This window comes from Bison bison, unplaced genomic scaffold (assembly GCF_000754665.1).
Source record: "Bison bison bison isolate TAMUID 2011002044 unplaced genomic scaffold, Bison_UMD1.0 scf7180017864519, whole genome shotgun sequence".
Taxonomy (NCBI): domain Eukaryota; kingdom Metazoa; phylum Chordata; class Mammalia; order Artiodactyla; family Bovidae; genus Bison; species Bison bison.
In genome coordinates this window covers 5,316,422-5,329,237 of record NW_011495072.1, presented here as the reverse complement: position 1 = coordinate 5,329,237, position 12,816 = coordinate 5,316,422, and positions in this window count along the sequence as shown.

The window sequence follows — 12,816 nt, the reverse complement described above, 5'->3', positions numbered from 1 at the left end:
TTTTACCCTCACCTGGTTGATCCCACTCATCCCTCACCTCACACATGACTTTCTTCTCCCCAGCAAGATCAAATCCCTCTGTGGGGGTGCTTATGGTCCCACATACTTCTATTTGTAACTGTCATCATGAATGCAATTTCATTTATATGTGGGCTATCTTGCTTCTTCACTAGACCATAATGTAGTTTTGTGTTTTTTTCCATATCTGATGTTTTTCCCCACTGTATTCCCAGCTTCTATGCAGCTGTTGGCTTAGGTGAACAACTTTATGAATAAGAAAGTTAAGGTCCAAGTTAAGCAAATGCAAGCATGTGGATTTGCTTAACTTGCAAGTCTGTGGAAGTCTGCCTGGGATCCAAAGCTAACAGGAGCCAGCAAATAAACCAGGTGAGGGAATCAAGGCTCAGACCAAGAGAGTTTGCAATTACTTCTTTGGACTAAGGTCTCATTTGTTGGTGTTTCTTTAAAAGCTCCAGATTGGCCTTACCCTTCCTCATAGATAAGAGGATCAGTATGGTGCATTATGAAATTAAGATTCATAAAGAACACAAATGATCAGTGATCAGTCCGAGTTATCGAGCATCTGTTATTAGTCTTATGCTCTAACCTCTAGGGGGAGCTCAAGGCTTCCCCCTCCTCTCACAAAATGGAAGGGGTGGGGCTCTTAGTGAGAGGAATAATGCAATTATAAATGGAACTAGACTGAGCAATTGCTATTTTTATTCACCCCTTTCCAGTTTGCTCTCATGTTCTTTTCTTTTTCTTCCCTGCTCTGCTTATCATTAGATGTGCTTGTTTCAGTAAGTTCATAAACGTTCTACAAAGATCAGAGGTGCTCCTATTCAGGTTGCTGGAGTGGGAGACATTATACGGATTTGGGAGCCAATGCATAATTAGAAGTAAAGATCAAGCTTATGCCTGGTGCGTTCTTGGTGCCTTTATTCCTTAGGCTGTCATCACAGTGGGAAGCAGCTGGCAGAATGTATAGCTAACACATCCCTGAGCCAGACACTGTGATAGGCTCTGAAATTCCATAATGAGTTAGACACAGCTCCTGCCCACAAAGACTTAAAGTCTCACCATTCAGTAAACCACATGTCTGTGTTTAAGCTAAATAATCACTGGCAAAAATGGGAGATGGAGAAGTCCTGGTTCAATAACAGTAAGAAAACAACAAAACAAAACAAAACAAAAAAACCCAAGCAGTTATAATTTACCATAAACTCAAAAGGAAAATTTAGAATGATGTGGCAACTGAAAAAGGTTGTGTAATTTTAGACGCCATTAATAGACATATGCCATGTGGATCAAAGGAGTTAATAGTCCCATTGTAATTAGTGCTGGTCAGTCCACATCTGGAGTATTGTGTTTCCTTCTGGACACCACATTTGAAGAGGAACATGGATAAATTAGAGTGTGTCCAGAGAGGGCTGGCCAGGATGGTAAAGGGGCTGAAAACCCTTTCATACAGAGTTGATTGAAGGACCTGGGAATGTTTAGCCTGGGAAATAAAAGACTTAGATGGGAGACATAATAGCTATTTTCAAAGATTTGTCATATGGAAAAGAGCATGTGCCAATTCTATGTGTTGTTCCAGAGAACACTTCCTAGCGATAATACTTGGGTGAATGGGTATAAATGTTGGGGAAATATTTTTAGTTCAATATGAGGAGAAACTTTCTAACATCTAGGCTGTCCAACAGTGGAATGAGAATCCTCTTGTCTTAGCACTTGACTTTCTTATCTCCTTTTCTGCCTCTCCTTCTCAAGGTCAGAACTGGTTTATAGGTTCCTGTTTCTTCTCTAAGAGTCTCAAATCTCTGATCCTTTTTGGTCATTCTAATGGAATGGAGTCCAAGAATTCGCTTCTATATGAGTGAAACTAGCTTTTGACAACTGAGTATGTTAAGTGCTCTACAGAGATGACAATGCTTATTGCAAAGGCGTGAGGTAGATAAAATTATCAATTATATATAATTGTCTATTTTAAAAGCAGAGAAATAGCTTAAACAATGTGCTCAAAGCCAAATACCTAATGCTACAGACTGAATGGTATGCCCACAGGGCTACCCTGGAGGTTCAGTCAGCAAAGAATCTGCCTGCAATGCAGGAAACCTGGGTTCAATCCCTGGGTTGGGAAGATCCCCGGAGAAGGAAATGGCAACCAACTCCAGTGTTCTTGCCTGGGGAATTCCACGGACAGAAGAGCCTGGTGGGCTACAATCCATGGGGTCCAAAGAGTAGGATATGACTTAGCAACCAAACCACTGCCAACAACAATCAAAATTTAGATGTTCGAGCCCTAACCCGCAATGTGACTGTATTCAGAAATGGGGTCTTCAAGGAAGCAATTAAAATTAAATGAGGTCATAAGGGTGGGGCCCTTACCCAACAGGATTAGTGTCCTTATGAGAGCTCTTCCTCACTGTCTTTCTGTCTTTCCCACCATGTGAGGACACAGTGAGAAGGCAATCATCTATAAGCCAGTAAGAGAGCCCTTGGCTGGAACTTTGATCTTGGACTTCCTGGCCTACAGAACTGTGAGAAAATACATTTCTGTTGTTAAAGTCCATTTATGGTTATTTTGTTATAGCAGCCTGAATTGGCTAATACAGCCAGTCAGTGGGAAAACCAGGATTTGAACCAGGAATTCTACTTCCATAGCCTACTCTAACCACCCTGCTATGCTTGCCTCTTCCCTACCAAAATATAAATTCTTAAAAATAAATAAATAAAAGAATTTTGGTGGATTAGGAGTTTGGACCAATGTGGACTATTGGAGCAGGGTTATTGTTGTTGTGTGGTTTTTTATGGTTAATAAGGGGCAAAGATAAGCATGTAGCTTGTATGGGTGTGTCAAGAGCAGAGATGTTCAGTGTGTTCCCCTGGACTTATCATTATTTGCCGCTTGAGCTGTGCACAGTGTCTTTGTTAAAAGAAAGCAGTACTTAGATCCACTCCATCACCCAGATGGTCTGCACATGTCACCAGGCTGAGAGCCCTCTTCATTCAGTGGCACAGTCAGGACTCTGATTTAAACATTGCCCTTCTTTTTTTGACACTCTCCCCTCATTCCACTGGGATCTGGGTATCCCATTTTCATTGCATATTTATTGCTTTACATAGGACAAAGCCTTTTATAATGAATAAGAAAATGGAAAAGCCTTTTTTCCTCCTAAAAGCCTCTATGACTCACCCAATACACACAAACCACAACCCAATAAAGCCATGATTAAAGTCTATGTAGAATAAATCTCTGAATGAGTAGAGTTTCAAATTCTGTTCCCACAAGTCATCCAAACCCTTTGATGTATGTTGGGCCCTCTTGCTCATAGAACTCTGCCCCTATCATCACTTTCTCCAGCCATGAATCTTAAGCCTGTGTGATTTCTCAGTGGATGAGAGTCTTGTTTAACAGGAGGCACATAGGGAGGGCTTCCCGGAACACATGCTGAAAAATCAGGAAAATGCCCCAAGTGAAAGGTAAATCCAGAAGAAAAGAATAAGCAGCAAACAGATAGCTTTCCCAGCTGTAATCCTTGTCTGTACTGAATCCAGAGGCTGCCAGGATAAGTGAGCAAGACTGATTTAGAGGAAATATTGCCCACATTTTCATCTTCTGGCTCTTGTTCTGTGTAGAAAAAAAAATTTTTTTTTAAACCCAACAGCAATAACCACAGCTCAAACAATCTCTGAAACAAAATATTTTCCAGATAAATTTATATTTATTGCCTAGAGCTACAAATCTCTGGCACTGAATGATGCCAGCCAAAGAACTTCATTGAGTTATATAAGTATATGATTTCTGATATATGAATACAAAATTCATTTGGTTTTATTGCTTCCATCAAATATTAATTCAGAGAGAACTAGGTGGCCATCTGTTCTGATAAACTTTAAGTAGCTTGAAATCTTCACAATTGCTTCCAGCAAAGTGTCTCTTAGGACAACTAAAAGCCACACTCTTTTGTGTGTGTCCACGATATTTTGCTCAGAATAGTGATATTTTTACTTAATGGATAGAAGAGAGATTATAATGGCAGCAGTAACTGTTGTAGACACAGAAGGGACCTGACTAAATAGAGAAGAAATTGAACTGGTTGTTATTTTTAAATGACATTCTTCAAATATAACAAACTATAAATAAACTGTATATCACCCTTTAAGGATGAGAGCCAGAGGTGGAAACTCTACATATGGCTACCAAGGGATCTAGTTTGAGATTTTCAAGTGCTTCAATGACTCCTGATGTGGTTTGGCTATGAAATTCATCTACTTGAAGCTGATGGGTGACAAACTCTGATATGGAAAAAGGCTACTTGTTTTACACATTTAATTGTGACTTTTTTTTTTTTACAGCTGTTGCCAATAGTTATATCAAGTGTTATGTAAACTGTCCTCAGTGCAGTAAAAAACAACCCCTCTGGGAAGTTTTAGGACAGTTCACAGTGTCTAAGGCTGATGAAAATGATTTTTCATCCCTCTGTTATCAAGACAAGGAAACTACAGGTCAGAGAGGAGAGGAAGCTATGGTGTTTGCTTGTCACTAACTTTTTTACAACTAGGATGAGCCTGGTGTTGTGTGGCTGGTGCCTTTCTTTCTGTCTGTCTCAATACCAAATATGCCTTCGAGGTCTGACACTTGCAGCCCTGCCTCTGCCCCGGGTTTCTCTTTGCAATAAGTTTCTGCCTCCTCAAGACTTGGTTGTAGCTCCCATTGCATTCTTCCCAGCATGATGTAAATTGGGTCTGCCCTTTCTGACTTCTCCCTTCTCAAGGGAAGATAGCAGCACTGACCTTGTGGGACAGCAACTCAGGAGCATAAGGCAGAGGTTGAATTCCCAGGGACTGGAGCAGAACCAGCACTGTTGTACCCAAAGCCAGTTTGGACTCTGAGAACTAAAGATGTGTCTGGTGAGAGTTCCCAAGGGGGAGCTGAGGTCTAGACCAAGGGGAGGCCATGTGTGGTCTATGACCTTGCTACTCAAGCATGTGGTCCCCAGAGTAGCCTTATGGACAACATCTAGGGACTTGTTAGAAATTCAGGATCTCAGCCTCCTACCCACTACATGTTGCATCAGATCCCCAGGTGACTCAGGTGAACATCACAGTTTGAAAAACACTTCCCTGAAAAGCTCAGGTCAGGATCAGGGTCAGGGGCACAAGGTCAAGGGTTTAGAACTCAGTGAGGATGAGATACGAGTGAGAGGAAGTCAGGAACAAGCAAGTGGAGGCCAAGGTGAGGGGGCAGGGTGATTGCTGCCAATACCAGGGGGTATTTGATGTGCTATGGGTGTGTGGCTGTTGATATATTTGGACAAAAAGTTGAAAGAAAGATCAAAATTCTGTGTCTAGCCTACAATGCAGACATAGAGTCCTGGAGGCCAAGGAGCCTCATTTATCTTCTGCCTGCTTAGGGCCCAGCCTGGCACCTGCTTTTCATTGTTGTGCAGTTGGTCTCTGCTCATCCGATTAAGTCCCCTCAGCCTCTCCTGGCAGTTAGACAGCTGTTGCTGCTGCTGCTAAGTCGCTTCAGTCGTGTCCAACTCTGTGCAACCCCATAGATGACCTCCCACCAGGCTCCCCCGTCCCTGGGATTCTCCAGGCAAGAACACTGGAATGGGTTGCCATTTCCTTCTCCAGTGCATGAAACCAAAAAGTGAAAGTGAAGTCGCTGAGTCGTGTCCAACTCTTCCAGACCCCATGGACTGCAGCCGACCAGCCTCCTCCATCCATGGGATTTTCCAGGCAAGAGTACTGGAGTGGGGTGCCATTGCCTTCTCTGAGTTATACATCATGGGTGATTAAATGGAGAGTTACCACAGAGATTGGAGATACAGAGATTCTGTTTCTCTGTCAGGAGTTTTCTGATAAGATTAAAACATTTTGGTATATTTTGTAGCAAAAATCACGCTGATAAATCAGAAAGGAAGCAGCATCATATCGCTTGAGAGTCCAGGCAGTGTCCAGAAGACCCAGGCTCCCACTGGGGTGTTGACTCATCAGTGTGCCATTTCTGCAAAGAGGAGAATGGGGCTGCTGGTTCTTGCTATTATTGTTGAAAAGTTCCTGCCTAGATGCCAAATCTGGAGCCTCATTGCATACCTGTGAATTGTTATTGCCAGCCTCTGTAGAGCCTTTAGAATGAGCTCGGCTTGCAGCAGCCTTCTCCTGGCAAGAGTTAACGCTAAGGTGCAGCTTAAGGAATGTGAAGGCTGGAAAGCCAGCTTGGGGGATTGCTATTGCAATCAGAAGACGGCCCAAGTCCGAGTTCCAAAGTCCTTTGAAGGGATGCCAGCTCGGACACATGTTTCCAATTATCATATGCAATCTCGAGACAGTGGGCAAGTTGCACTTTCATTATTCCTTTCAAAGTGAAAGGAATGGTGAGGGCGAGATAAAGGGGGAGAGGCCGCCAGGCCAGAGACTGCGCCTAGCTGTGGCTCGCAGTGTCAGCCAGGGCGTTGAAGCTGGCCTCCCACCCACGTCCATCCCTGGAGCCAGGGCAGCACAGTGCCCACTCTGAGGGCCCCTCTTCTTCCTATTTACTTTGAGCGTCAAGGAAACCAGCTGATAAGGCTGGAGGAAGTCCCATTCAGAAGCTATTTGACTAGCCCATTGGCATTTGATTGAATACAAAGATTGAGTGGACAGTATGCGAGGAACTTGCATTCACCAGTAGGATTTCACACTGTTATTATCTGAGTTTTCTCATGGTCTGTGTTTACAGGTGAAGCTGGTTCCTTTGCCAGTTTGCACCAGGTTGGCCAATAAGTTCGAGTTTTTCTGTAAGATGAGATGGAAAACCCAAAAGAATTTATTGGCTTACCCAATCATTCAGACCGAGGTGAGAGCACAGGGGCAGCTGTTCCCTCTGTGTCATCAAGAGCTGGGCAACCTCATATCTGGGTTTTACCTTGTTTGTAAATCTGGAAGAAGTCCCAGCACAGACAATAATTTCACTCAACTTCTTTTTCTAAACACACTTCAGAAGCTGTTTCCTTCAGGAAGTCTTCCTGGGTTTACTATTTCCACCTAATTGCCTCTTATCACTGTGGCCATCATTCAGAATCTTATCACTGTGGCATCACTGCAGTGATTTGTCTGTTGTTCTGTGATTTTAAGTCAGTGTGTGGGTGCGTATAAGCGTAGAATGTACACTTCCTGGCTGCTTCATAGCTCGCAAGGACTCTCTTTGTGAGTGTATCTGTGTGTGCTCCTTCGCGTCTGACGCTTTGCAGCCCCATGGACTGTTGCCCATCAGGCTCCTTTGTCCATGGAATTTTCCAGGCAAGAATATTGGAGCAAGTTGCCATTTCCTACTCCTGGGGATCTTCCCAACCCAGGGATCAAACCCTGGACTCTTACATCTCCTGCATTGGTAGATGGATTCTTTACCACTAGCGCTATATGGGAAGCCCCCCATGTATATGAATATTGTGTCATTAAGTGGGCATTTAGGAATATATAGATGTGTATATCTTTACATATGGTTTATACATAATAATTTACTATGTGCCAAGCACTGGACAAAGTGCTTTTTAACTCAACAAAGTAGGTGCTATTGTCATCATCCATATTTTCCATATAAGAAAACTGAAGTGCAGAGAATAAAGGTAACTTGTCTGATATCACTCAGCCCAGCTAGTGGTGAGGCCAGGGTTTGACTGTGGTGGTCTGATCGTGCTCTTCATTAGACACCAACCTCGGAAAGCTGCTCGGATGTTTCCCAGGCAGTGGCTTCTGGAATGACCTTCAGTTCAGACCATTAACCCATTTCCTGCTGATACAGTGCAGACAGAGAGGGTGGAGATGGTGGTGGTGATGATGGTGTTGGAGAAAAAGATGGGCATTAACTTCTGTCTTAATTATCTTAAGACACTGGTGGAGTGCCTGCCACATGCAGGGTTGGGCCAGGTGCTGAGGGGACACAGATGGAGCACTTCCTTCATTTTAAGAAATAGCCCTGGGTTGGAGGGATTCTCCTCAGGAGACTGCTGCAGGAGGACCTTCCCAACTTCATCTTGGACCCAACGTCTCTGAGTCATTTCCACAAACCCAGGTGAACTTTGAGAAGGCCAGAGCTTTCCAGTTGCAGACCCAAGTGAATTGGAATAAAACAGAGCCCACGTGCTTGACACGTGGAAACTCTCAAAGCCAGTGGTTTATAAACTTGCCAAGGGATGGGGAAGTAAACACATCCCAGATAGCCAGGGAGCAGTTCTCTGGCAGGGATGCATAAAACAGAAAGCACAGCCATCCGTGTTCTCCTTAAGGTGGTCTTGGTTTTAGAGCCCGTAGACTTGTTCGGAGCTGATTGACATGAACTACTAAATGCTGTGCTCATATAGAACAAGCTCTTAGTAAATGCTGATGATCACTATCAGCATTGCTTGTCATGAAAGGGGCCTGTGATACATCCTGCAGAGCTGTCCGTTCATGAACCTCCTTTGCCTTGTTGAAAGCTGTCCACTCCATTCTAACAAACTTTTAGACTTTCTCTACCAATTCTACTTTTCAACACTAAAATTTATTATACACTAGGCACACACACGCACACACACAGATATACACACACATGCTCAGTTGTGTCCAATTCTTTGCAACCATATGGACAGTAGCCCGACAGGCTCCTCTGTCCGTGGGATTTTTCCGGCAAGAATACTGGAGTGGGTTGCCATTTCCTCCTCCATGGGATCTTCCAGACCCAGGGATCTAACGCATGTGTCCTGCATTGCAGGTAGATTCTTAACCGCTGAGCCACCAGAGAAGTATTGTTATGGCCATTTCACAGATGAAAAGTTGAAACTTAGAGAAGTGAAACAACCTGCCTGCAGTCACATAGCCTATGCAGAAGTAACTTGCTTGTCTGATTCCAAAGCCCGTGCTCTTAACCATGACACTAGAATCTCTAGAATCTAGGTGGCCTTCCTGAGCCCAGATTCAAGAAGAATCTGAGCTGAAGAACTGCTGTTTTTGCTCTTGCCCTTTGGGGCCTGGCTGTGCCGCACCTGTATTCCACGATGTCCACTAGCCAGATTCCCTTTACCCAATCTATGTATCTGGCAGCAAACAGATATCTACTGAGGACCAGCATTATTGTCACTCTCCTACAATTAACACAGAAGTTACTAAGTTTAGAACAAATTACTTTGCCTTGCACTTGTATAGAACATGACTGTTTACTTTCAAATACTTGGTTTGGCTTCACTCTCACAACTCTGGGATATAGGAATGATTATTTTCATTTCACAGCTGCAGGAACTGAGGTCAAAGAGGAGCTTGCCAAAGTTGAACAGATAGGAATGGGGGAGCTGGGCCTAAAAGCTAGCTCTGCTGACACCAAGCCCAGTGTTCCAACCATCATGCTGCTGCTTCCTCAGCACCAGGGCACTGGGGCTCCCATAGTTCCAGTCAGGCTTGTGAAAGAAAGACTGTGCCGGTAGCAGGAGCTCCGCCCATGGCAAAGGTCATGAGGAAGGAGGCTCGGCATACGTAAAGGTGGGATCGAGCCTCAGGAGTCCCCCTGGAAATTCTCGAGCATCTACCCCCAAAACCAGAGTTCTGCCTACTTTCTGCTTTGTGCTCTCACCTACACCTCTGACTTTACGGGGGGCTGTCCCCCACTACCTCTCTCTAAAAAAAACGAGTTAACTTACAGCTCCAGTTAATAAAGTTCCTGGGTGTGACAGTGTTTCAACCTTCAAACTCCTTTGGAAGCCCTCTAGCCTGCCTGAATAGGTTTTTCCGGCCACATGTGATTGTTCAGAGCCTCCCAACTGTGAGAGGCATGAGATGTTCTAAACTGTCTAAATACAGAGTCCTTTGAGCAGTTAAAAGGTTGATTAGAAATTGTATTGGTGAAGGGTTTTTCACTTGTTGGGCCAATGTTTGCTGCTAAGTCTCCATATCCCTTACCTGCTGTGTCCCTGGCAGTGTATTGATTAATATAATTGGTGTAAGTAGTAGCTTTAATGTTTGTAACCTTGGACCCTTGAGTTAATTCTTTTTTGTTGCAGCCCAACACACCTTTGCCCTGTAGGAATGCAACTTTAATGCTTTTGGAGGGTGGCACCTGAAAAATCACCTTTAGAGAAAAATAAGTTTTCTGAAGAAAGGGTCTTAAAATGTTAACAGGCCTCTGGGCCAGAAGATGATGCAAATCACCAAAACTTTTGCATATGATAAGTTTGCAGGAAGAAAGCCTGGCTTGCTGCATGACTCTACCCCTTCCCCCATTATCCTCTATGCATAACTTAAGGTATAAAAACTACTTTGAAAAATAAAGTGCGGGCCTTGTTCACCGAAACTTGGTCTCCCCATGTCATTCTTTCTCTCACCTTCTGGCTGAATTATTCAGCCTCTTTTCTCCACTGAATTTCCTCACTGAGCTATCCTTATTTCAGCCTCTTTTCTCCACTGAATTTCCTCACTGAGCTATCCTCATTCTATTACTCTTTATATCTTTGATGAATATTTAAATAAATAGGTCGCCAATGCCATCTCTCCTTCGAATACCCTGGATCAGCTGCGGCTGGACCCCAGCAAATGGCACCTGGACAGGCTTTTCGAAGGTAGGTCCCTCAGAGCAATTAGGGTCATCAGCCCTATTGCCCCCACCTCGGAACAATCTGGGTCATCAGCCCTGTTGTTCCCCCCTCAGAGCATTTAGGATCATCAGCCCTATTGCTCCCCCCTCGGAACAATTAGGGTCATCAGCCCTATTGTTCCCCCTGTGTTGAGTTTTTGGGATGGCTAGGACCCCACTCAGCGTGCCGCAGACCCCCCTATAGGATAGACAGGGCGAGAGGAGTGGGAAGTATTGAAAGTGTTAAAGGGTTAGAGAGAAAACCCGGTTTCTAGAGTTAAAAGGTTGAAGGAAAACCTGATCTTTGAAAACTAAAACTATATCTTCTACCATACTTAATTTTCTGACATGGGTAACACTGAATCAAATGAAAGACAGCTCTTTATAGGAGTAATTTTGCAGTTATTAAGTAAGAGAGGAATCAAAGTTAAAAAATCTACCATTCAGTCATTTTTTTCATTTGTACAAGAATAGTGTCTTTGGTTTCCAGAAGAGGGTACTGTTAATTTAGAAACTTGGGTGAAGGTAAAAAAGCAACTAAAAACTTATCCTATAAGTATGATTAAAAATGTTCTGGACCCCCGTCATGAGGCTGTTGCATAGCCTATGGGAGAGGCTATAGCGGTGGATGGTAGTGGGTCTCCACCTTCTGCGCAGATCATATTTTCTGCCATTGACGAAGAAAAGAAGGGAGACTGTGCTCTACCTCCGGAGGAAGGAGAGGGCTTACAGGACGCAGTGGCCGGGCACCCTGGTGAGCCCCCTCCCCCTCTACACAAACCTTTAAAAATTTATCCAACAATTTCTGATTTAAGGCGACTACCCCACCTCCGCTTGCACATCCCAGGGCCTAGGAATCCCCCAGTTTACATCCAAAGCCTCCCAGAGCATTGCCTAAGGCTGAAAAAGATTTTAAAAAAAATTCTTTTAAACAAAGGGGCTTTTAAAGAATACAAAATATACAGAGCCCGCTCCTTGCAGAAAAACCCCTCAGGGGGGCCTCACCCAAGCCAAAAAAAAAAAAAGAGAAAAATAAAAAGAAAAAAGGAAAGAAAAATAATCGTAATAGAAAAAGATTCTACAAATAAAAAGTGTTTCTCTTATGACCAAGCAGAACGGTAAGGGGATTTAGCAACAGTATTAACCCCTGACGTGCTGGTTGCTCCGATTCCAATGGGAGTGGCTGGCCCCCCACCTCAGGGCATTGTAGGACTTGTGCTAGGGCGTAGCTCGCTTTCTTTTCAAGAAATTTCGGTGGTGTATGATGTAGTAGATTCTGATTATATTGGAGAAATCAAAGTTTTGATCTCGCCGCCTACCAAAACTGTGCAAATTAATAAAGGTCAAAGAATAACACAGTTTTTGCTTTTACCTTATCAGACAGGAAAAAACTTGACTTCTCAAGCTAAGAGCCACAGAGCGTTTAGATCTAGTGATCTAGCCTTTTGGGTACAGGACATTACAGCTTCTAGACCTTTAAATTTTTTTTTTAATTCAAGGAAATAAAATGTCAGGGCCATTAGACACAGGAACAGATGTCTCTTAACATTTCCGGGAAAGACTGACCCAGCTCCTGGCCAACACATACTCCTGAAAATGAGTTGGTGGGATTAGAGAAAGTGGTATGCGGGGTGGGAATGCTGTAGAGAAAAAGGTGAGGGAGAGTTTAAAACCTTGAAGAATAGTGAGTTCCCCATTGCTGGAAGTATTCAAGCAAAGATTAGATGGTTGCTTGTCATCTAAAAAGCTGTAGACCAGATTTCGGTTACAAAACGATAACTGGAGAAGCTTATCAAGATGTTGTGCAACACCTCTTTACTTGCTTCTCATATTTAGGTCTGCCAAAAGTTTTGAAAACTGATGATGCCGCTTTGAAGCTGCGGAGAGATTGTTTACTAACTCTAAATGATTTCCAAAAATTATTAGGGGACATTAATTGGATACGCCCACGTTTAAAACTGACTACTGCAGATTTAAAGCTTTTTTTGATTGCTTAAAAAGCGACCCTAATTCCAGTTCTAAGAGAAAGTTAACTAATGAGACAGAGTCGGCTCTTGTTAAAGTAGATGAAACTTTAAATGATCAGTTAATTAGGATTAATATTACCAACAGATGAGATTAAATTATTCTTGCCATAAAACATACACCTACAGGGTGCTTGTGACAAAAAGGCCCATTGGTTCCATCTACCAGTGGCCCCAAGAAAAATAGTTTTATCTTATCCCAGC